General features: G+C 38.7%; 1 long non-coding RNA gene across 1 annotated transcript; it reads right to left on the reverse strand.

Annotated features, from left to right (window-relative positions):
• Positions 1 to 12,351: 12,351 nt before the first annotated feature.
• Positions 12,352 to 19,875, reverse strand: LOC115343046. Its single transcript, XR_003923991.2, has 3 exons — positions 19,731 to 19,875; positions 14,049 to 14,152; positions 12,352 to 12,436 (listed from the first exon to the last, which is right to left on the reverse strand). It is a non-coding gene; the product is annotated as an uncharacterized LOC115343046 (long non-coding RNA).
• Between the last annotated feature and the right edge of the window lie 2,985 nt (positions 19,876 to 22,860).

The raw sequence follows: 22,860 nt of genomic DNA on the forward strand, positions 1-22,860 counted from the left end.
ACAGAAGTGATCCATTTAATTTTCTGCATCTGAGTATGTATAGGAAGACTTAAGCACATAATGTTCACAGCACTCTATCCTATCTTCAGCTACATGCTGCATTATAGTGTTGTGGGTTGGGTTTTTTCCCCCTCAAAATAATAGAAGAAATCTCAAAGACAAAGCTTCTCTTCCAGTAAAGAGTCAGGTCTTTTTCTTCCAATTAATATCATATTGTTGGTATAGATTTTAAAGAACAGTGGTTTCTGTTTCTCAATAATTCAATTCTACAATTATTCTAATACTGAATACAAATCCCAGAAGATATTTAGCCTGCAACAGTTATTTCTGTCTTCTTGTTACTGAACTGTGCAGTAACAGAAAAAGACCCTTAAAAATGCTTAATATTTCTGGTTATTGTGCGGGGAAGAACACAACACTGGCTTGACATTAAGCTTCCAGTTGGAAAAATCATGCTATAAATATAAAATGTGTATTGAAAAGCACAACTTAAACTAGTCACAGTAGCACAAAGGAAGGACCAAGGAGATTTTAAGAAACTATTAAAACTAGATGTCCCAAATTAAGAATTTGTATCAGATTCCTGACCATTCCAAGACACTTAAGTGTCTGAGCCAAAACAAAGCCTACTGTAGACTACAGGAGTGTTACTTCTCCAAGCTAAGTGGCTTTGGATCAGGCCTCAAATCACAAAAGACTCAACCAGGCTTCCTTCTAAAGCAAATCTTTGGCTTCATATATAGAAGTACACCACAGACTAACATGAGTCAAGACAAATGTCTCAAAAAGACCTCATCTCCCGTTCCACTCTTGCACCATTACTGAGGAACTCCTGCAAAAATACATTGCTGTTGTGGGTGATGCACAACAGTGCTGAATTTAAGACTGCCGCCCTCATGCTATAAAACTGTAATGTTTCTTTGCAAAATGAAAATTGTTTTCAAACTTTAGTGTATGGCACTGTATTGAGCAAGAGCAATTAAAAAATTGGTCAGAAATTTCAATTGTATAGGTGGAATGGTGAATAAAGGTATGGGACAAGCAAAGCACAAAAGGAGGAAAATAGCAAGCCCTGAAGTCAAGTGTAGTCTCAAAAAACACTTGCTTCATGATTCTGAAGGAAAAGAAAAAGCTTCTTGAGGTGGTAGCTGAAAGCAGGTTTGTATAGCTATATACAAGGAAGCTGCTTCCTGTTGTTCGCCAACTCCTTTGTTCTAGAAAGCAGGACTTATGCTTATCTCTGAAAGGATATTATATCAATATGCTTTTTTTTTTCCAGAGTATTTTTTATCTCTGCCCTGTCAATGGAAGAGTTTTATGGAAGTGATTAAGTGTTCATTGTCACTTCCAAGGCACTGACTATTGATGTTCTCTGTACAGTGCTGAGAAGGGGGAAGGAGTAGCATATTATATCCAACTCCCTCTATAAACTATGTAATTTGAATACAAATAAAATAATGTAAGATCATAAGTAGTACTGGATGCTTCTTAATAATATAAAAGTTAGTACCTCAGAACATAAGTTTATTACATTTGAGACATTTCTGGGAACTTGCATCTATGCACAAAAATTATTTTGTGCGCAAACAACCCAAGCATGTGGCATGACATTGAACTGTTCTGAGATCACAAGACGAGATCTTCAGCCAGTATAAAATGCCTCAGCTCCATCAGCTTTGTACTATAGCATCAGCTGCACTTTGACAGTTTGTATAAATGGAGGAGTACATGGTTTCTCAATTGGAGTAACAAAATTATACTGGACGACCATAGATATATTGTCTTTTGCTTCAAAATTGAACAGTAAGCAGAGTTTCTGCATAAGAATGCCCTTACTGTAAATGCATTGATTGTCACTTTCTTAACACATGTTTTACATTTGGCACAGCAACAATACAAAATTGTTTACAAACTGGATCAGAGCCAACAGATGGCTCCTCCAAGCCATCAGTCTCAGAATCCTACCCAGTTCCCACTCCTTCCCAGAAAAAGCCTGGGAAAACAGATTGGGAAGATTCATAAGTAGACACACACGATTTATATGTCTTTGTGTGTACGCATGCTCATATATAGACACACATGTAAGTCTATATATGTATAAACATGTACACATACAGTATGTTCTACACGTACAATAGACAGTTCTTAGATGCAAAATGTTATCCAGGCTCTTCAGCTATCTAAGGCCTTCCCAAAAACAAAGTTTATGCAAAGAACTTTTTCTGTGTTCAGTGGAGATACTTCATTAAAAGACAATGCCATTTTGGGAAGGGCTAGAACTAAGACATTTGTAACTAGATAGTCTAGTTTCTTCCAATAGGGTATTCCACATTTAGAGACCAGTTTCTCTGTTCCACATCTTGGCTGAAGGCCTGCCACAGCAGGGACTGCCATACCAGCTATGCCTAGATAGAGGTGGGGGTAGCTGTTGAGCCTGTCTTTGCAGGAGGTCAGAAATAGGCATTTCAGAGATGCGTGGCAAAAGGAGAGGCCACATGCTGCAAGTACTATTTTGGAGCTGGTGACTGCCACTTCCCATATTTTGGAAAGGAATTCCTCTCTCTGGCATTGCCATGGGGAAGTTTCCTCATTTTGACAGAAAAGAGCAGCTTTTATCCTTCAAAAATTGCTGTAGTTAAATTGCCCTTTGTTTGTGCTCATCACCATAACTGTTAATGCTAGAAAGAAGAAGAAAGGTAAATATTTTAAGACATGGCTTTTTGAGATGACTAGTTGCATATTTCCAGCTGGAGCCCATTTCTCTCCTAAATGGCATCAGTAAAACCAGGACCTATTCTATACGTCTGATTCTTGCTAGAGAAATGTAAATATGGTTCCCTTGAAATAGTTCCTTGATTATTTCTTTTTATATCACACTGATATTTACAATGCTCAACATCTGTACTGTAGGCCTCTAGAAAAAAAACTGAGTATGCACTGCAGGTAACTTTCACAGGCAAAAATCACATTAACTCCAGAAAAGCAACAATATACAAGTAAGTTTAGAAATAGCAGAATATTAAAGGTTTGCATTCAAGATCAGTAATTTTTAACCTTACAAAGGTCCACCAGATGCCACAGACTTTTGCTTCTATAGCTTAGTTTCCAAGAATCCCAGTTTGAGCTGAAGGTCTTGCAAGAGGGTCCTTCAAAAGCAATAACCATGTGACTTTCCCTACCTGTTTTCTCAGGCAGTGGGAGGGTGCATGATACTATCTTGCTTAGGATTTGAGGTTTGTGCAAGTTACCCTTCCTCCTAAGGGCACCACTTAAGACCACAGCTTTCCTACTCCAAGACAGGCTCTGGGGTATTACCCTATTGATACAATTAATCAGCAAAGGCCCACACCTGGAAGTATTTGTGCCAGAAACCACACAGCTCAAGCTCCTGAGATTCATAACAGAAAAAAAAAAGTTATTTCTGATGGGCTCAGGAATGCAGCACAAAGTGCAGCCATTTTTCCACAGCCAAAGAGAGGTCCACAGACATGCCAGAATACATACAGTGATAATCAACCAGTAAGGAACCCAGAGGAAGTGCCACCTGACCCATTCCAAATACAGATGTAGAGCCGACACATGACAAGGAAGCCACTTCATCAGACAGGCTCTCACTTCAGTGGGAAGAAAGATTTCTGATTCAAAATTCAGAACATGAAGTATTTTTTTATTATACAGAAGACATCAGGCTATTGCTAACACACAGTAGCTTGTTAGAAAACAAGATTAGAGCTCTGTTATCTAAAAAGATATCTTTCAACAGAGAAATATGTGGAATAAGAAATTGAACAACCCATTCAGGTTTTGTGGACCCTTCATAGGTGACTGCTAAATGGAACTTAACACAAAGTAAAATACTGGAAAAAAATAATATTGTTTTCCTACCACACATATGATTGAGAAGGATTTCTATTAAACACACATCTTCTAGCAAAAGTCATCACTAATCACCTTAATACAGAAGGAAGCAGCTATTTACTCATCTCCAGCAGTTTGGAATTAGTCTTGCCAATAAGGCAAGGACCCAAAGAAGGTTTTGTTTCAGTTCTCAACCTTGACACAGATTTCTTGTATGGCCTTTAGGAAATGTTCTAATTACAACTGGGAATTAATTATAGCTGGAAATTTTCTCATTGAATGGATTTTTATTGGAAAATAATGATTCATAAAAACAATTTCCATGAAACATTATTGCATGTTCAACAAAGTTCTGCTGTAACACTGACCACTTTCCTGTCAGCTCACCTGGCAAGAATGGGATCTTCAGATTCATAGTTTTACTACAGAGACGTGTTTATGTAATGAGATTTCACAGGATGTCTCCTGGGAGTTGAGGGCAGCTGTCTGCTCCATGTCAGTAACAACAGAAAAACAAATTATATTTTCAGGGCTTTCAAGAAAGTTAATTTCTAGAAGTCCCTTTCTGTGGCAAGCTTCAGAATTTCTACATTTTTCTCCCAACCAGAATAACTTTCTGAAGCTTCCTGAAGTTCTTGTGGATTTTTCCATAGAACAGAAGCTCTGAATTCCCACTAACACTCCCTTCAGTCTTTTTGGGCCATGCTCAGTTGGCATAGCTTGTGTCCCATTCATACCACAATGACTCCACATCAACACAGGACTCCATGTCTCCATGAACAAGGGTGCAATGACCCAGGATAGAAGGTAGCTTGAACTGTCTGAGAAAGCCTTTCTCCACCTCGGTCATTATAGCAGAAATACTGAATAGACCTTGGTGTTTCAGCTCCCCCTCTGTCACATGGCAGTTATCACTTTCTCTTCTCGCTCCCTCAGTTCTGCCAGAGTTCATGATTGTAAGGATCAAAAGCAAAGTAAAGCGGGGGGGGGGAAGACCTGTCAATTATTATTTTTAAGTAGAAATACATCTTAGAAGTGTTGCCAAATGGAGCCACACAGAGGGACAATGTTTAAAACACAAGAACAGATCCCCAAGTTGTTAGAGATCTTTTGAAATCATTGGCCCTGGCCTGTGCTGCCTACAATGTACATGAGCAATATAAGCAGACAGAAAGAATCAAAACTATGTGTAAATTAAAACAGTTGATATATTTTAGCACGGTTAAGGCAAGGAACACAAGAATTTAAAAAGATTTGGATCTATTCTCTAACTAGCCAGAAAAATAAAGATAAAATGTGAAATATTGGCTTGTTATTTTAAAAATCATACAACAGAATTAAGATTCAAGAAAGGAACACCGTAGAACTCTACAATTTAATTACTATGGCAACTTGCAAAGCAGTTTTACAGAGTGGTTCTAGCAGTTCTCTCATGCTATCAAAACAAATATGCTGAACACTAAAATTTAAAGAGAAATGGTCATTTAACGTGTTGTATTAACACATTTAAGAGTGTTATCACATGCAATGTGAATTTTATATTATATCTGCATCGTATTGTAGTACTTGAAACTATTCATTTAGGGATATGGGACTGGGGAGAGGACCTCCTAGGTTACAGGTCCAATCTACAGCTGATTTAACCTTATCCCACTCAAATTTATCAAGTTCTGAATTAAAACTAGCAGCGTTTTCTTACTCTCACTACTCTAACGATGTCATTCTAAAGCCTCACTCTAATGATGGTTTGGAGCCTCCTACTAAGTTCCTGACAGAACTTATAACCATATTATGTCTTTTTGCCAACACTGTCTTTCAGTTTAAATAACTTTTCCTGCTCTGGTATTTATTCCATCACTAGTTCCTCCATAAAGAAAGTTATCATATTCTCTCTTAGTTTGCACTTTGTTATGCTAAACAAGCCATAAATAACAACATGTAAATATATATATATATATGCACACATGTAAAAAATATATACTATATACACACACAAATGTATTTAGAAATCATAGAATCATTTAGGTTGGAAAAGACCTTCAAGATCATCGAGTCCAACCATCAACCATGCCCACTAAACCATGTCCTGAAGTACTCCATCCACTCGCTTTTTGAATATCTCCAGGGATGGTGACTCAACCACTTCCCTGGGCACCCTATTCCAATGTTTGACAACCCTCTCAGTAAAAAAAATTTTTCCTAATATCTAACCTAAATCTCCCTTGCCTCAACTTGAGGCCATTTCATCTTGTCCTATCACCCGCCACCTGACAGAGGAGACCAACACCCACCTCACTACAACCTCCTTTCAGGTAGTTGTAGAGAGCAATAAGGTCTCCCCGCAGCCTCCTCTTCTCCAGACTAAACAGCCCCAGTTCTCTCAGCCACCCCTCATAAGACTTGTGCTCCAGGCCCCCCACCAACTTGGTTGCCCTTCTCTGGACACGCTCCAGCACCTCAATGTCTTTCCTGTGGTGAGGGGCCCAAAACTGAACACAGTACTCAAGGTGCAGCTTCACCAGTGCCGAGTACAGGGGAAGAATCACCTCCCTGCTCCTGCTGGCCACACCATTTCTGATACAAGCCAGGATGCCGTTGGCCTTCTTGGCCACCTGGGCACACTGCTGGCTCACATTCAGCTGGCTGTCGACCAACACCCCCACATCCATTTCTGCCGGGCAGCTTTCCAACCACTCTTCCCCAAGCCTGTAGCGCTGCAGGGGGTTGCTGTGACCCAAGGGCAGGACCTGGCACTTGGCCTTGTTGAACCTCATACAGTTGGCCTCAGCCCATCAATCCAGCCTGTCCAGATCTCTTTGCAGAGCCTCCCTACCCTCAAGCAGATCGACCCTGCCTCCCATCTTGGTGTCGCCTGCAAACTTGCTGAGGGTGCACTCAATCCCCTCATCCAAATCATTGATAAAGATATTAAACAGAACAGGGCCCAACACCGAGCCCTGAGGAACACCACTTGTGACCCGCCACTAACTGGATTTCACCCCATTCACCACAACCCTCTGGGCTCGGCCATCCAGCCAGTTTTTCACCCAGTGAAGAGTACACTTATCCAAGCCATGAAACACCAGCTTCTCAAGGAGTATGCCATGAGAGACAGTGTCAAAGGCCTTGTTGAAGTCCAGGTAGACAACATCCACAGCCTCTCCCTCATCCACTAGGCGGGTCACCCGGTCATAGAAGGAGATCAGGTTGGTCAAGCAGGACCTGCCTTTCGTAAACCCTTGCTGACTGGGCCCGATCCCCTTCTTATCCCGGACTTGCCATGTGAGTGCTCTCAAGACAAACCGTTCCATAATCTTCCCCAGTACCGAGGTCAGGCTGACAGGCCTGTAGTTCCCCGGATCCTCCCTCCGACCCTTCTTATAAATGGGAGTCACACTGGCAAGCCTCCAGTCCCCTGGGACCTCCCCTGTTGACCAGGATCGCCGATAGATGATGGAGAGCGGCTTGGCAAGCACCTCCACCAGTTCCCTCAGTACTCTTGGATGGATCCCACCAGGTCCCATAGATTTCTGAGTGTCCAGATGGCATAGTAGGTCCCTAACTATTTCCTCCTGGATTAAGGGGGGTATGTTCTGCTCTTCATCCTTACCTTTCAGCTCAAGGGGTGGAGTACCCTGAGAATGACTGGACTCACTATTAAAGACTGAGGCAAAGAAGGCATTAAGTACCTCGGCCTTTTCCTCATCACTGGTTGCTACGTTCCCTTCTGTATCCATTAAAGGAAAGATATTCTCCTTGGGATTCTTTTCACTGTTAACATATTTGTAAAAACATTTTTTGTTGTCCCTTACAATAGTGGCCAGATTTAGTTCTAGCTGAGCTTTTGCCTTTCTAATTTTCTCTCTGTATGATCTAACAAGATCCCTGTACTCCTCCCAAGTTGCCCGCCCTTTCCTCCAGAGATGATAAACTCTCCTTTTTTTCTTGAGTCCTAGCAAAAGCTCCCTGTTCAGCCAGGCTGGTCGCTTCCCTTGGCAGTTCGACTTGCGGCACATGGGAATAGCCTGGTCCTGAGCCATTAAGACTTCCTTCTTAAAGAATCTCTATCCCTCCTGGACCCCCTTTGCCCTTCAGGACCATCTCCCAAGGGACTCTCTCAACCAGTGCCTTGAAGAGGCCAAAGTTAGCCCCCCGGAAGTCCATAGTGGTGGTTTTGCTGACCACCTTCCTCGCCTCACCAAGAACTGAAAATTCTATCATTTCACGGTTGCTAAGCCCAAGATGGCCTCCGACCATCACACCTTGTTCATAAACAACAGATCTAGCAAGGCTCCTCCCCTGGTTGGCTCACCCACCAGCTGTGTCAGGAAGTTATCTTCCACACACTCCAGGAACCTCCTAGATTGTTTACTCACTGCTGTGTTTAACTTTCCAGACATCTGCTGGAGATACAAGTCCCCCACGAGGACAAGGGCACACGATTCTGAGACTACTGCCAGCCGCTTGTAGAATGATTCATCCATCTCTTCAACCTGGTCGGGTGGTCTATAACAGACTCCCAGCACAATATCTGTCTTATTGGCTTTCCCTCTCATCCTCACCCATAAGCACTCCACCTTGTCATCAGAATCATTTAGCTCTGTACAGTCAAAACATTCCCTAACATAGAGAGCCACCCCACCACCTCTTCTACCTTGCCTATCCCTTCTGAAGAGCTTGTAGCCATCCATTGCAGCACTCCAGTCATGGGAGTCATCCCACCATGTTTCCGTGATGGCAACTAAGTCATATCTATCCTGCTGCACGATGGCTTCCAGCTCCTCTTGTTTATCGCCCATGCTGCGTGCATTGGCATAGATGCATTTAAGCTGGGTTATCGAATCCACCCCTAACATCGGCATGCTGCCCCCAGGCTCATCTCTGGTGCACCTAGGTTTATCCCTTACCCCCTTCGAACCTAGTTTAAAGCCCTCTCTATGAGCCCTGCCATCTCACGAGCGAGGATTCTTTTACCCCTTTGAGATAGCTGGACACCATCTGTCGCTAGCAAGCCCGGTGAACCTCCATGTAAACCTCCCCATGATCAAAAAACCCAAAATTCCACCGATGGCACCAGCCTCTGAGCCATGTATTAACCAGGTGTGTTTTCCTGTTCCTTTCAGTGTATTTCCCTGCCACTGAAGGGATTGAGGAAAACACTACCTGTGCTCCTGATCTTTCTACTAAACATCCCAGTGCCCTGAAATCCCTTTTAATTGCCTTTGGATTTCTCCCTGCAATCTCATCACTGCCAACCTGCACAACCAGCAATGGGTAATAATTTAACAAATAAATAAAATTAATAAATTTAATAACTTAATAAATATAAGTGTATATACACACACATATGTACATAATTATGAAGAGATTGTGTCAGACCAGATTATATAACTAAAGAAAAAATGTGAATTGTCAAATAAGAAAAATATAGTTTTATAGACTATTTTCATTGCTTGCGTTGAGATAAAGGTCAATCAAATGTGTTGAAATGGTATATGGATATGCATAAAAATGAGATGCTTATAGGTATAACTGTCATAGGAATAATTCAAACAAGTTTGGGACAGGCAATTATGTCTAGTAGTAGCTAGAATTCAAAGTATTTCAGGAGAAGGTGATTGTAGTGAAAGTTTAAGGCCTATAAATTCTGTTCATGCCCTGAAAACTAAGGATCTCTTTCCTTTGTGCCCTTCCCCATTGAAATGGAACAGTTCTCATGGCCACCAAACAGCCTCAAATTTTTCTGACTCAAGTTGTTCAGTACCTTGTAGCAGAATTCCATGGGCTAATTATAAATTCGCTCTTATAAACTTTAAGAGCATCACTTAACACTAAATGGATTCCTTTTCATATGAGAAATGGGAAACAAGACCTTCTACTCTACCTTCTCAGTGTACGCTAGTCATTATTTCTTTTCAGACTACTATGGACTTTTATTCATCCACATTTGAAACTAAACACAATATTTTCAGCCTCCTCTCCTATGAAAAAATTTGTGTTTTCTAACTATTTTGTCACCAAACCCACTAGTTTTCTCTTGGAAGATGGTAACCAGATCATAGCAATTCAAGTAAATATATGTCTTAGTCTTCTACAGTGGCATTTTAACCCTTCCATACTATTCTCCATCTCTGTGCAATCTAACATTTTCTTTATTCTTTGAGATACAGCCCAACAATGAGCAAGCTTTCATCACTGCTCACTTTTGAAATTTATTCTAGGATGCAACTGGACTGACTTCCAAGAATGTCTCAGACTTATTCAAAGATGGAGGTTTGCCGCATTGTCACCCATGAAAAGGACAGTTAGCAGTTGCTATTGGCATGAAAAAGTCAATATTCTTCAGCCAATCACAGTGAAAATGAACAGCAGAGCAATTCCCTTAACAGGTATTCAATTCAGTGGGTTCCACTGAACTAGACAGTTTTGTCACTTGATCTTTGATATATTGGGTATTAAACCAGAGTTCTCATTACTTAGAAGGGTATTGGAAAAATATGGCCAATGAAACTACAATGCACAACACTTGCAGTGTAGCATATATGTTTGTCTTCACCTCCTCCCCTCAGCAAATAAAAAGAAAAACAGAACTCAGATTTACTTTTGTGCATAGGGGAGGTCAAGAAAAATTGGATTTTGCTTGTGAGGAGTAATTAGATGATCAAAGTGACAGAGCTTAACACATGCCTTCCATAGGCACTGACTTACCATACCAAAATTAGGAAGTTGCAGCTTTAAACTGAATTGCCGGCTATTGTCCACACTTACTGAAAACTCATTTTGAGGTGATTTATCTAATAAGTGTCTCCTTAAGAGCAGCATTAGTACTGTTTTATCATCATACCATGTTCTTAGGAGGTTGCTGATTACACAAATGACTCAAAAATTTGCCATATCACCGTCTTCACATGATGATGAAATCAACTCATCATTCATGCTACAAGCTCTGATTTTTCTAGCTTCTTTTATATAGGATCATCCAGCTCACTGTTTTTAAAGACAGCTCACTCTGAACTGATTTACCATGTGCATAAACAGCTGAGTTGGAACAGAGGAAGGGACAGTGAAATGGTTGGAATGACCAGCTGGTTGGAATGAGAGTATAATTACCTCTTTGAGCAGCAGCATTGCTTCCTGTCAGCTTAAGCAGTTCGTAAATTACAAAGTTAGTTTGCAAGCTGAAGATGTTTTTAAGTACTTTGAGAAGCCACTGTAGCCTTGCTTAAACAGACATAACAGATTAACAGCCTGACTATATGCCTTGGAAGAATGAGTGTCCTTCTGGCAGTCATTGCTGGTAAATAGAAAACCTGTCTATGATAACTGTTATCCAGTTATCTAATATCTCTGACACAATAATTATCCAGAGCCAATGTCCAGGTTACAGTGCACAACCAGGGATTCCAATTCATATACTCAGACTGATTAACTGGCATGAATCCCATCAGCCCCACTGCCAAGGCTACCTTAGTGAAGACTACTTCATCGTGAGCAGTTCACTGTGTTCCATTCATAACTTAAATTATACCAGCATCTTCTTAGTCAGAAATCAAACATTAAAAATTGAAAAGCTCTCAGGTCTACAATTTAAATGGCCACATGATTTAAACTGTCACGGGCTTTGAACTCTCAATGACTGCAAAACGTGCACGATCTGAAAAATAACACTAATGCAAACCTAATGTTGCCCTTGCACTGTTCCTTGAGGAATTCAATGTGAAATAGTCCAAGAATAAAGGAAGAGTTACATTTTAATGTCATTAAAAATTAAGCATCATAACAGAACCAACAGCAAAACAGCATTAACCGGAGGCAGCATTTCTGAGCATATGATGAAGTAATAGTTTTCAGAAGGAGGTATGTTTGAATGTTTGCATGCATACCCATATGCTTTATATTTATATATACACAAAACCAAAAGTTCAACCTGTACTACACCACATATTTCATTATATTACAATTTTCAAAGAATACAACCTTATGAAAATATGGGAAAGCTGTATCATGCTTTATTTTTAAATTGCATCAGATAAGCATATATTTACTACTGGTAGTCATTAAAACATATACTATAACTGCCTCAGTAATGGCATCCTTACGGAAGGGATAAGGCTGCATTAGTCAAGAAGTACTATACCAAATAGCTTATTAAAAACTGAGAATACACCTTATTTTCCTGGTTAAACAACAGCTAAAAGTTACATAAAAATAGGATCCTGTAAAAAGAAAACTCAAAAAAACCCAAAACCCCAAAATATTGAAAACACAAAGTTTTTAAGAAATGTCACAAGAGTCCCTGGAACAGTTGTCCTAGACTTAGAGAATTCCTGTCTCAACTATGTAGTAGCTTTTATTAATTGACTTTGAAGGCACTGATTCACTAGTATATTCTAAAGAACTGAGGGTTGCATTTTAAAAGTAATTTAGAAACAGTTATGAAAATTTTAAAATTACAGTGGATGCCATGAAAAAAAAAGAACTTTGCAAACTCACCATGTACTATCCAACACACCAGAGCTATTGTCTGTTTCATTTGGAGAAACTGTTTCAGTGTGTTTCAGCTGCTACTGTGTGCTAGCTGTTTAAAAAAATTAACAGAAAAGATTTAATGTGACCACTTTATAACACAACATTGAAGTTTAGATAGAAGTAAACTTTATATTTACTTCTAATATATACAACATGCACAAAACCATAAGTCAATATAAGTTTTACTGTTTACTTCAGCAAAATCAGAGTTAAACTCAGCCCTCTGAAACACAGAGCACTAAACCACTTTAAGCTGATAGAGAAAAGGAGCTAGGAAAGCTTATTTTTTTCTTTCAAGCTGAATGCTTAACACCTTTGGATCCCTCTGACAATTCTTGTGGTATTTTAAATAAAGTGATTCACTAAGACATAAAGAGCCTAGATTTGTTGGGAAACAGGTAGGACTTGGTCCACTGCACTCAGCGTAAGCAGACAAGAGGCTTTCTCTAAAAGCAGGAAGTCTTTGCTTCCCACATGCTGCAGCCTTCCACATTTTGCCACCAGGTGGCAAGTGAGAACAAAAGGGATAATGCTAAGTCCGTGCGATTCACGCATTAGTAGCCAGCTGCCGCCCTCTAATGTAGCGATGAAAAAAGCAACAGCTCCTCAAATGCTGAGACTCCAGAATAATGACACACTACATTTTCTGGATTTGCAAAATGTTGAGAAGCTGAAAGTAATTAGAGTTCCACATAGCTCTATAAACCAATTTATAAAATGAATGGCAAAGCAGGCAATGGTTTTCTATTGCAGTCTGCGTTGCAACTGAAGTTACATGCTACTCTGTCTTCCTACACACCCTGGTAACTACTCAGTGCTACTTAGTTCTAGAAAAAAAACAACGAATGAGCAAAATTAAAAGGAGCAGCCCCTGATTTTCATGATCTTGAAGTCTAACATTTAAAAATAACCCTAAGTCTGAGCCAACATTCATTTGCACAGAGATAAATGAAGTAAATTCAATTACACAAATGACACATAAGGACAGGTAAATGCAAACACAGTGACAAAAGAGAAGCCAAAGTTTGAGCCAAAGAAAAAAATTATCACTGAGTCCTTGCTGAGCTTGTCTAATTCTAAATGCTTACTCTTAGAATGTGGAATTTGACATGAAACCCACATCCATGGGGTGGGATGGGGTCCAGTTTTAAGTGAAACACAAGAAAGGATTCATTGTAATCGTAGAGGAGAGTGTCTTTTTTTAAAAGAAAAAAAACTCTTGTTACTGGAAATTTTTAAGGTATTTTCCACTAAGAATAATTTGGCACAATTATTTCAACAAAAAATTCTGTAATACAAAGTTTCTGGTGTAGAGGGCTATCTCCCCACCTATTCCTCCACTTCCCAGAACCACACAATGTATTGTATCAAAAGACTAACTCAAAGACGTCTGCTACCAGTATTGTTCTGTAAGATACAACTAATTGAGGTCACCAAACCAAAAAAGGCCTTTACAAGTAAATTCTATTGTTTCTCAGATGCTTTCACCAAATCTTACCTGCAAACAGGATGGAAGAACAAAGAGAGGGTAAATAGATGCACCTCCCTCCAAAGAGATGCTGCAGGGTTACCAGCAATATCTTATTCTTTACTGAAGTGACATAGCATATTGAGAAACAGCACTTTAAGTAGAGACCCAGGTCTGATCTCACTTTACAAACCTGTAAAGCAGAAGTCAGTTGAGCTGCACTAGTGTAACACCAGAATCGGGTCTACAATGACAATTGCCATCACAATGTATGATGTGTGGATGAGATTTAAACATCTACAAAAGAAAAGAAAGAGGATTCGGCAGAGAAGATATATGAAGAACCATTAAAGTGAGTAACAATAAAAGGAGTGTCTAAACACAAGATTTATTATAACCACATTTTCTCACTATAATTCAGAGCTAAAATAAGCTGGGCATATATTTTTCTGCTGCTGCTGCTGCCGCTTCAGAAAAACTTCATTTCTGTGGTTCAGGCTGGATGCACTACCCTCACAGGCCATAGTATTAAAAGTAACCAGCATGTAGAATATGAACACGACTGGCATTCCTCTTGCTCCTTAAAACCGTGATTTCTTCCGCAATGCTGAACCATTGTTTGCAGTGCTATGTGGTAAACAATTTGCTATGACAACAGCAAATAAAGGCCCATGTTTAATTCAGACATTGTCATTACATTATTTCCTTTGACCTCTGTGAATTTGCTCCAACTCTTGGTCTAATCAGTATGAAATATTCTAATGATTTCAGAAAGTGCAGGGCTGTGCCCAGTGCTTTTCAACTGTTTCTTCCTCACTCCACAAACAAATGTCAAAATTAGTAATCACAGTAATAGGTATGGTTGCAAAGCTGGGTGCATCTCATCCTATGCTGATAAGATACAAATGAGAAACAAATAAACCTTTATTGAAGGAAAAGGAAAGATGGTATATTGTGTGGAATAAACAGTGAGCCTTTCCACAAGGTTTTCCGCTTTAGGCCATGTTAGCCCTGCAAGTACTACCACAAACAGAGAGTTCAATATCAAAATACAGTAAAATTTCAAGTAAAATTTCAAGCAAAATCAAGCACCATAGGAAAATGAGTGTTTGCTCTTGTACACATGGTAGAAAATAAAAATCTGCAGCGCTTTGCCATGTTCCCCGGCAACCCATCATGCAATGGAGCCACACTCCAGAAATTGCTTGTATGACCAGATTTCATTGGGAGGGTCATCATGAGATGAGGACTTTCCGTCCTCTCCTGCTCACACATAAAAGTGTCAGATTGTACCCATCTCTGCTTGAATAAAATTGAAACATTAGTCTAATTTGGTTTTCTAAACATTCACGAAACCATGCAAAGCACTTCTTTCTGCAAGACAGCTGGGAGTTTAGGCTTGCGGTTATGGCTCCCCCAGAATACTGTGTATGCATTTTGGCACTTCTTCCTATTTAGAAAATTATTACTTACCCCACTGACCTAGCATGTAAAGCTGTATATAAATCAAGATTTTTTTTTTTTTTTTTAAATTCAGTACATTGTTACCGTATACTTTACTGAAAATTTTTAGACTTCAAAGCCCATGAAGTCAGTGAAACAGTGATGACTTTCAACCAGCCACAGAATGAATAGTGATTTGCATGGCACTGCTCATCCTGCAGTGCTCTACAAAAGTATCAGTGCCGTTAGCTCCAGCTGAAGTCAAGAGGAACTGAGGACATTCCTCACCTTTCATATCTGAGCTTGGTATTTTCACAGACAGCTCTGCAGTGGCAGATGTGAAGATGCAGACAGCATGTATGTAACAGGCTGCAAAACAGCAACAATTGAACCATTTGCCACAACAGTGACATTTTAATCTTAAATCAGTATTAAGCTGAAAGATTCAGATGAAATTATTCCAATCTACAGGTGTTCCATGGACAGGAAATGGTTTAGGACAGAAAGACAGATTGCTTGCATAAAAATGCATTGCAGCTCTAAAGCACACTCCATAAGGAGAAAAAATGCTGCTTTCCTTTGGAAACGTTTAGATTTAAAAGCACCAATATCATTCTCTAAACATAAAATATTATCAATTATTTTATTATAACCAGAGAGGATATTCTAGAATGGCACAAATACGATGTCCTGCTTCAACATAACTGACCTGCGTGATCTTTCAAATTCAGATGGATGGAGACAACTGAAAAACTTTTTCATTTTTCCACCCACAAATACTCAAATTTGTGTCTCAGTCTCTCAGGTCATGGCCATTGTTTACAGATATTTAGCAATACTCTAATTTATCAGCGAAAGTGGTAAAACCAGGGAATTTTCTAAGTACAAGGAATTATTTGCAGACAATTTAAGAACCAAACATTTACTGAGGAAATTTTAATCAAAAGAAATGAAGGTCATCAAGTCAAAGAAAGGAAACACTTCATGTGACCTAAACATTCAATCAAAAATATCAGCTCAGAATTTGAGTTGTCAAATGTATGCAGTCAATCACCTATGTGCAAAATACATACCACAAACAAATGCCCACAGCTATTTGATTAATAGGTCTGAATAAAGAGAAAATAATAAATTGCTTACAATGTGGGAAGAGAGGGAAAAGCTAAATTGCTTGCTCCAAATTTTAACTTTGCCAACTGTTCTTTTTATTCTTCATTCAGCAGAATTTGGGAAGTCCTAACCGCTCACTACAAATTTAATAGAGTCCTTTTCAGTGAAAATGAAAGATGCTGTTATAAAACTTTTATAACAGTTTGCAGCCATACCACGCTGCAACAGAGAATAGTTTCTCCCATGGTTATAACTTTGGTGTGTTCTCAGGGAGAGGTCCCAGAGCAGTTCAATCTCATCTGAACTGTACTTGCTGCTGCCCCACACTTTCTCCATCCTGAGCAACATACTCACTCTGCTCTAATGGAGAAGCACTTCAAAGAAAATTAGCCAAGAGAAGAGTGACTAATCTTAAGCAGAATAAACTCAGGCCCTAATCACACAAAGGCCAGGACCACTGTCAGAAAAGGGTAAAATCATGGAAATAGGAGCACAGTACTATACCAACTTTAGCTGTCATATATTGTTATGGAACCACATCCTGCAGTAGAAGCTGCAAAAGCAGAAGCAATATTTGGTGACTTGAACTCTGACAATGCAGACTGACAGAAAACCACACAGGCCAGGGTACTGGGAAAAGTACTGGAGCGGTTAACAGCATGCACTTGGAGTGGGTGTAATACCTTACTTTATTTTTCTTTGTATATTTGATTAAGCTAGGGAATAAGAGGGTAAAAGCTAGGCTCTGCTTCTCTTACTGAAGAGGTTGAAAAGCTCAAGTGTTCAGGAGATCACAGTAACAAATTATGCCCCTGGTCAGGTTAGTTTTAGAATGGGTTAATAGCAAATACAGATATCCACAGTGCAAGTAAACTGAAAGACTACTGAAACTAGTATGACCTGCAAATGGGACAATTTTTATGCAGGAAATAAAGCTTCAGAAAGTCCAGCACTATCAGAAGGGACCAGCACTTTAACAAATTGTATTATTAGAAATTTAAGTCATACATCAGAAATTTAATACACTGAAAAAGCTCCTCTGCTCTTCCCCACCTCCTGCCTTAATTTCATTTCTTCTGAGAACTCAACTATTCTGTAAGTTACTTCTAGAATAAGGTGGTCTGACATGAAATGCACCCAGCCCTTGAAGTTAGGGTGATAAAACTCTTGAGATCAGCTAAGTGGTAACAGCTATGGCAACACTCAAAGTCTCCCTGTAAGCTGTTCATATGAATTATGCTGCTTTTCACTCACTTCATCCAAAGCTGTCAAAAAGCACATACCAGCCTTTGTTCATCTGTGTTAGCTTGTCTGGCAGTTGAAAACTATTAACACATGGAGATGAAAACCACAAAGTACATGAAGCTGCATAACATTGTTAAAGACAGTACTTTTGTAAAAAGTATGATTTCACTAAGAGGTTTATTTGTCCTGAGATTATATTTGCCTCAATGAATTTTGAATTCTGAAGTAAAACTTAGATTCCATAACTTAGATCCATTTACCATCATATCTTTCAAATGTTTCTGATGCTTTTTCATGGCTTAATTTTGGAGTAATCATATCATGCTATATGAAAGTGTCTGAGTTAGACAATAGAGTAATGCTAGGAAATCAAGCTCCTCAGTTAATGCTAGTTAAGCACTCAAGATCATTCCCAAGCTTTAAAAATCTTGGTTTACAAATTTGTCATGAAAACCTCATTTTTTGTGGCTTGTTCCACAGTGGCTGAGTTTCCACAGTGGAAAATATCTGAGTAATGACTACAGTTAAACAGAATGGACTTCAGGAAAATACTTGTATCAGGTCTGACAAAGCAGCAGCAAACTGGAAGCCAAAACCAGGTTAGAAAACGTCTCTTATTTTGGTCTAATTATTTCAAACTACCTGGCAGGGAAAAAAAAAAAAAAAAAAAAAATTGAGTTAGGACCTGTAGCACAGAAACAATACTAAAGCAGGTAAGATCAACCATGTCGAAACAGTAAGGAATTAGAGTGCACTGGAGGAAGTACATCACACTGGATGAGCATGTGTAGGATCAGTGAATTCTGATGGTTCTGCTGTAGGGTGCACTAACTTTGCTGGATATTGAGATATGTTGGCAGGTTTTGCTATGTGTCTGTGACAAGGACTAGTTCCACTTGGCGTTTGTTTGGTTTGCTGAATGTTTGCTAACAAAGAGTTCAAAAGAAGAAGGGATATGTTTAACATCAAAATAGACATAACAAGTAAACCAACAAATAAAATTAAACATTCACAACCAAAACAGACTAAAGCCATCTACAGTATTAATACTAAAAAGCATAAGAGTCAGGTATTCAAAAGGAAAAGCCAGCAGAAATTCCCAGCATGCTGCATATTGTAGCTAAAATTTTAGTCCTGCTGTAATCAGTGGCAAAATTACCTGCAGATTCAATGAGTCTAAAGTTTACCGCACAGATGAAAACAGAGCAATCTTTAACAATATTTCAAGAGAAAATGAAATTTGGGTCATTGTATCCTTGCTAATACTGCATCCAGTTTGTCTGATTCACTGTAATCCCTCTCTAGTTTAGAGGGCTACTAAACACAGGATTATTTATAATGAATTTTTTGTTCATCAGTACATTCCATAACATCCCCTGCAATAGCTAAATGACAGCAACACAGCATAGATTCTCCAAACAAAGCTATATTCTTAATACACTGAAATATATATATTCTTATATGTAATTCTAGGCAAATGAGATTTTTGAAAGAACTTCAGGTCATACAGAGCTTACTTCCAGATATTCATACAGGATTCAAAGCTTAATTTTTAGACAGCAACTTGAATTTGCTGTGCAACAGAGAAATCAGCACTGCTACATAAACTGTAAATAAAGAAGGGTCAAAAACACCTCCAAAAACATGGATTTAATGTACTGACTGACAATCTCACATCCCACAAAGTAAATCATCAAATAAGTGTATTTGAAGTAGGTGTAACACATGAACTCTTGCTTTAGATAGCCAGAATAAATGATAAATGTCTTACAAATCTGTTATATGAACTCTTCCTGGCCACTGACCCCAATTCCAAGACACGAAAACAATTATTGTTAGTAAAGCCATTCTATTCATGGCAGGAGTAACAAAAATCTCCTTTTAATATACATACATTTTCATTTTGTTAACTTACGGTGACGTCTACTTCCTTCTGACGTATAAGCATTAATAAGAAATGTCAAAGTTTTCTTTCAGATTTAACTTGCCTCCCTGTTTATCTCCTTCACTCCCTTTCTCTTCCTCTCATGTAAAAAAAAACCCAAAATAGAAAATCCTAAAGAGGTAAGTTACTTACAAGAAGAAAGTTCATTGTAGGAAAAATATGTACACAATATTTCAGTTCTGTTGACTGCCTCAGTCACTGGTGAGAGAACCATTCTATAGACTCATCTGGAAAAAATGAGGTAGAAAGAGGGACTGGGAGTCAGGAAATTTAAATGCTCTTGACTGCTGACACACTTTGCTCATATATCTTCACCAGGTCAGACAACTTCACTGTGTGTATTTCTAAAAGGATATATTAATTTTATCCATCTTTGAATAATATTTTCATTTCATGCCTTCAAGGCCATTCCAAATAGGACTATGCTCTTATTTGTTACTAAAGCCAAAAGATCATCAGATAGGGCCAGATAAATCCCGATATTCTATGGCAATATGTGACACTGTTCCCTAATTAAACCATTGGAACAGAGCACAGTCATTAACATGGAATGATTCCAGATTCACACTGTTCATTTGTGCTTCCCCAAACACAGCAAGTTAGGATTATTTAAATTCATATACTTCAACTCAATACTGCAAAGTTTTTCAATGCTGAGATTTAAAATACGTATGTTTAAGATATATGATTATACATGTACACATCTTATAAAATAATACTGAAATTGCTTCCCCTCTTCCAAAATTATCCAGTGCCTCTCATTAATGCACACAATGCTTACAGTCCTCTGGAGTGATTCCAACTAGTGCCATCCCAGCAGTCTTCTTTCCATGGTCATGGGCCAATTCTTGAAAGCACGCCTCTGCTGACTGAGGACAGACATACAAGAAGTATTCTCAAGAACATAGTATTAAATATATTCAGTCTTCATGTAAAGTCAGTGTATTGTTGTCTTATCTTTAAAGCTTTCCACAACACAAGTTAGTTCAATTTTCACATTGTGAGGCAAAGCAATCATCCACAGATCCTTCAAACCACTTGTACTGCTGCCTTGGATAGCACTTGCTCTTTCTCTTTGCGTAGCCAAGTCTTGAGTGTCCATAGTCACTCTGCACCTCATTACATATGAGCTGGCTCCAATACCTATAATCATTAGAAAAACAGATTTATCAGAACAAAAATCCTCACTTCTTCTACATGTTCTTTCATGTTTATAAAAACAATTAAGCTCAGGTTCTAGTTTTTCACCTTTGGGCATCCCATCTGACTCAGTGTCCTCGTTTTGGCTGGGATAGAGTTAATTTTCCTCCTAGTAGCTGGTATAGAGTTATGGTTTAGATTTAGTATGAGAATAATGTTGATAACATACTGATGTTTTCAGTTGTTGCCAAGTAATGTTTAGACTAAGTCAAGGATTTTCAGCTTCCCATGCCCAGCCAGCAAGAAGGCTGGAGGGGCACAAGAAGTTGGGAGGGGACACAACCAGGACAGCTGACCCAAACTGGCCAAAGGAATATTCCATACCATGTGATGTCATGTCCAGTATATAAACTGAGGGGAGCTGGCCTGAGGGGGGAATCACTGCTCGGGAACTAACTGGGCATCAGTCCACGAGTGGTAAGAAATTGCATTACTTGTTTTGTATATTCCAATCCTTTTATTATTATTGTCATTTTATTGTTATTATTATCGTCATTAGTTTATTCCTTTTTGTCCTACTAAACTGTTCTTATCTCAACCCATGAGTTTCACTTTTTTTTTCCCCAATTCTCTCCCCCATCCCACTGGGTGGGTGGGTGGAGTGAGTGAGCAGCTGTGTGGTGCTTAGTTGCTGGCTGCAGTTAAACCACAACACTCAGGTAAGAGTTCCTGGACTGATTATGCCTCCACTTGTCCCATTAGTATTTATTTTAAGTTCAGTTTATCTTAGTTTCTCAAAGTTCCTTGTCTCCAAGTGACTTCTTAATCACAAATACCCAGTATGTACACACTCAATTTTGTTTCACTTTGATATTTCTTCTGTTCCTTTATTTCAGTGTGCTAAAAATAAAGGTCTTTTGCATACATAGAGAAAGGCATTTATTGAAAAAAGAAAATATTTATTTCATTCATCCCCTTTTATCCACCCATATGAGCTTCATTGTCCATACTATAAAGTAACACCTAAATAATAATTAATTTTCCAAAGATGGACTTCTTGGTCTTTGTTGAGTGTTCTGCATGAAAGAGCAAGAAAAAAAGAGCTGATTTCATAGATACTAAACTTATTTCCACTACTCAAAAATGGAGCATATCTACCCAAATTCCTTTCAGAAGTGAGTAATAAACGGTATATACTTTTCTCCAGTCAAGTCAACAATAAATTGATGTATCATTGTGTTTTAGAAACAACCTTGAACATTGATTCTGTTTGATCAATCTCCAAACCTTTAAAATACAATTAATGAGCATTTATCTCTCGAAGTCACCAATGTTGCTCAAGAAAGATCTTAAAGTTCAGTCTGCTGGACTTGACTTCACACTGCAGAAAAAGGCAACTATTTCTATGGCTTTGGCACAACTACATATTTAACAAAACTTTCCTAGCTGCAAACAAAATGAGAATATCTTGCTTGTTACACTCCTTTTAGCCAACACTTTAACAAAAGTCTCTAGATCATAATCAGACTTGTAACTGAAAGAATAAATGCTAACTCCCATTTATATGAAAAGGGGGACAAGTCAACCAAATCTAAATCTTCTGCTGTTCACTGCCAGCTATATAATATTCATATTCTCAGTTAAATATATTACCAAATAACTAAAAATCATTTCAACTGCTTACAATACCAATCTATAAGAAAATGCTAGATGTTAGAAGACTAGATTTTAAAATGAGAAACAAGTCTAAGTGGATTTATATAGACACCAGAATAGTACACTGAAGTTTTACTTTGTTCAGTGGTACAATTTGCAAATACTTGGAATCTCAGGTAACAACATTCGTGGTTTACTTGCCACAATTCTGTTGATCAAGGCCTGAGGTTCTGCATGGCACACAATCATTCTTAGGTTTAGCTGATATTTCTTTTATTCTGAGCAGTGGTCTGATCAGAGTCCTTGCTGGATGTTTTCTGAGCACTCCCTGACACTTAACTCAGAATAGGCCAAATTCTATTCTTGTTTCTACAAATGGGATCTGACCAAGCTCTGCAACAAGTAATAGAATTTAACATATAAAGATTTTTTTTTATAGTTCTTTGCAAAGAAGAAATGTCTTTAT

The sequence above is a fragment of the Aquila chrysaetos genome, chromosome 6 (assembly GCF_900496995.4).
Source record: "Aquila chrysaetos chrysaetos chromosome 6, bAquChr1.4, whole genome shotgun sequence".
Classification (NCBI taxonomy): domain Eukaryota; kingdom Metazoa; phylum Chordata; class Aves; order Accipitriformes; family Accipitridae; genus Aquila; species Aquila chrysaetos.